At 43.1% G+C, this 2841-nt stretch overlaps 1 pseudogene across 1 annotated transcript; it reads right to left on the reverse strand.

Moving 5' to 3' along the window:
• Positions 1-1426: 1426 nt before the first annotated feature.
• On the reverse strand, positions 1427-2363 carry LOC308605851 (large ribosomal subunit protein uL18-like; annotated as a pseudogene). The gene has a single exon. The product of its transcript is annotated as a large ribosomal subunit protein uL18-like (transcript).
• Positions 2364-2841: the final 478 nt, after the last annotated feature.

Genomic DNA, 2841 nt, shown 5'->3' on the forward strand with positions numbered 1-2841 from the left:
ATTATTTTCCAAGGGGACTGTGAAAAGTGGCCCTAGTTTGAGCTTTATAGACGGACCTCTGACCTCTGTGTCAGAGCTCCAGCCCAGGACTGGCCCCAGGCTGCAGGGGATTACTGTTACCACGAGAGGGCGCTCCAACACCACAGGAGCTGACACAGTCAGCTTTGCACCATGAGGAAGGGAAACTAACCAAGTGTTTCCCGTAATATTTGTTTTTTAATTGAAGTGTAGTTGATTTACAACATTATGTTAGTTTCTGGTATACAGCAAAGTGATTCAACTATCTACATTCTTTTCTATTACAGGGTGTTACAAGATAGTAAACATTTCCCTGGGCTATACAGTAAATCCTTGCTCTTTATCTATTTTATATATGAGTGGTTATCTACCAATCCCAAATTACTCATTTATCCCTCCCTCCTTCCCCTTTGTACCATAAATTTATGTTTTATGTGTGGGAGGCTGATTCTCTTTTGTATATACATTCGTTTGTACTGTTTTTTTAGCTTCCACAAGTAGGTGACATCATATATTTTTTGTGTTTTTCTCTCTGACCGTCCTTATGGAGTATGATAATGTCTTGGTCCATCCATGTTGCTGCAGATGGCAATGTTTCATTCTTTTTTATGACTGAGGAATATTCCATTGTACATATATACCACACCTCCTTTATCCATTCATTCATCTATGCAGACATTTCAGTTGCTTCCCTGCCTTTATGGCCACTCCTTCTTCAACCCCAGTACTAATATACCTTCAGTAACAAGATGCATCCCAATTTTAGAAATGCTGACGTGTGAGGAAAATGTGCATGTAGAATAACTCTCCCATCCAGTTAGTTTTAGGAGAAATTCTGCTGGGCAAAGTTCGTACTTACTCTTGGGTCCAGTGCTAGCTCTCCTGATAACTCTGTAATGACCCACACGTGAATGCACTCAAGAGAGTTGATGAAAACATGAGGAATGTAGGCCTCAGCTTTTCCATGTGAGCAGATGGAGGCTGACGTTACCTAGTTAACAGAACCTGCAAATCAGAAATAATTTTATCTTAATTGCCCAGCAGTTGATTAGGGCAAGAGAATTTTCTTTTATTTTGGAGCTTCCTTGGATGGTGGTAATCCAATTTTGAATTATTTTCCAAGGGCACTGTGAAAAGTGGCCCTATTTTGAGTTTTAGAGAGGGACCTGTGACCTCGTCTCGGGGCGCCAAACCAGGACTGGCCCGAGACTGCAGGGGATTATTGTCACCACGAGAGGGCGCTCCAACACCACAGGAGCGACATAGCCAGTCGTGCTCCAGGTGGAAGGGAAATTGATTTAGTGTTGCCTGTAATGTTTTATTCATTTATTTATTTTTTCCTACTTGGTCAACAAGTTTATTATTGTCTTTATATGAAAAATCTTCACAGAAGTTGTGGTTTGGTTTATTAACTCTCAGCAGCCCTTTCCTGAACTCTAAGGAAGCTTGCCGCCTTCTGAGCCACCCTATCTTTCTTCTGGGCAAGTGACATTTCTGGACGGTTCCACCTCTTCTCTTTAACTTCTTTCTCAGGCTTCTTCTCATTCACTGGATTCTCTCGTCTTGCAGCATGAGCTTTCTTATCCATCTCCTCCATCATGTCTGGAGTTATGCTGTTCTTTATGTATTGAGAGAATTGTTTTTTGCAAGCGTCTTCATCTCCTTCAATCAGTTAACACGTATCATCTGCAACTTTCTGCCCCACGATGTGCTCTTGGTGTACCTCAGCAGTGAATTCTTTGCTTTCTGAATCATAACCAGGGAACCCTTTGGTACTGTGAGGGATAGACCAGCCTCCATTTACAGCTCCCTTCAGGGCCCCCAAAACTTTATCCCCAGTAGTAGTCCTGGGAAGCCCTGCATCCAAGTAACAGGTGAAGGCACCAGGTTGACCATCAATGCTTTCCACATTGTACTCATCTCCAGCCACCTCGACTTGGCCTTCATAAAGTTTGTCCATACCAAACCTATTAAGAAGGCTGCGGGCCAACAGCAGGCCAGTGCAACATGGTGCAGCATAAGTTGCCTGGCCAACCTTCACGCCATACTTTGGGAGCTCGCGAGCATAAGCTGCACAGACTATTATATCTCCTTCTATACGGGCATAAGCAATCTGACAAATGATGTCTCTATTGGTTACACGTACTATCGTTCTGTATTTGGGTGTGTTGTACTTATTTTTATCTTGGATTACCAATCGTTTCCAAGCATAGTAGTCAGTTTTGCCCTCTCGCCGTCTTCTAAATTCCACTTGGTATCTCTTGAAGTAGGCCTTATTCTTGACAACTTTAACAGACCCCATCCTGTGGAACAGAGGTCCTAGACGCCACGGGGCCGCAGAAGCAGCACGGCCTGGGTTGGGGGAGGGGAGAGCGCCTGTAATCTTTTAAATGACTCACCCCTGAGTAAAGCTGAGTAATTGAGAGCCAATCGAAATAATCTCAACAAACCATGGCATTACTCGCCACCCAGCAGAGTAGAAAAGTTCGAATATCTTAGTAAAGCACTGAGAAATACAAGTTTTAACGACTGCAGTGTTCTCTTAGAGGGCAAACAAACAAACAAACAAACAAAAACCCTTCTTAATTGTTAAAACCCAGTGATTACCAGCAGAGCAAAGCAAGTTCACAGGGTCAGGTGGCAGTTTGGAAATCAAGGTGGTCACATGTTTAAGATCTTCAGCAGGGCTTCAATACCTCTTCAGCCAGCTTTTTGTGTACTTGATTCTGGTAAGTGGTTCAACGCTTTACTAAGGGGACAGATGGTTTCAATGCTACTGGATAGAATGTATCTTTAAAGGCAGGGCGAGCATTTAACGTCTTA

The sequence above is a fragment of the Mesoplodon bidens genome (genome assembly GCF_964165515.1).
Source record: "Mesoplodon bidens genome assembly, chromosome: 18".
Taxonomy (NCBI): domain Eukaryota; kingdom Metazoa; phylum Chordata; class Mammalia; order Artiodactyla; family Ziphiidae; genus Mesoplodon; species Mesoplodon bidens.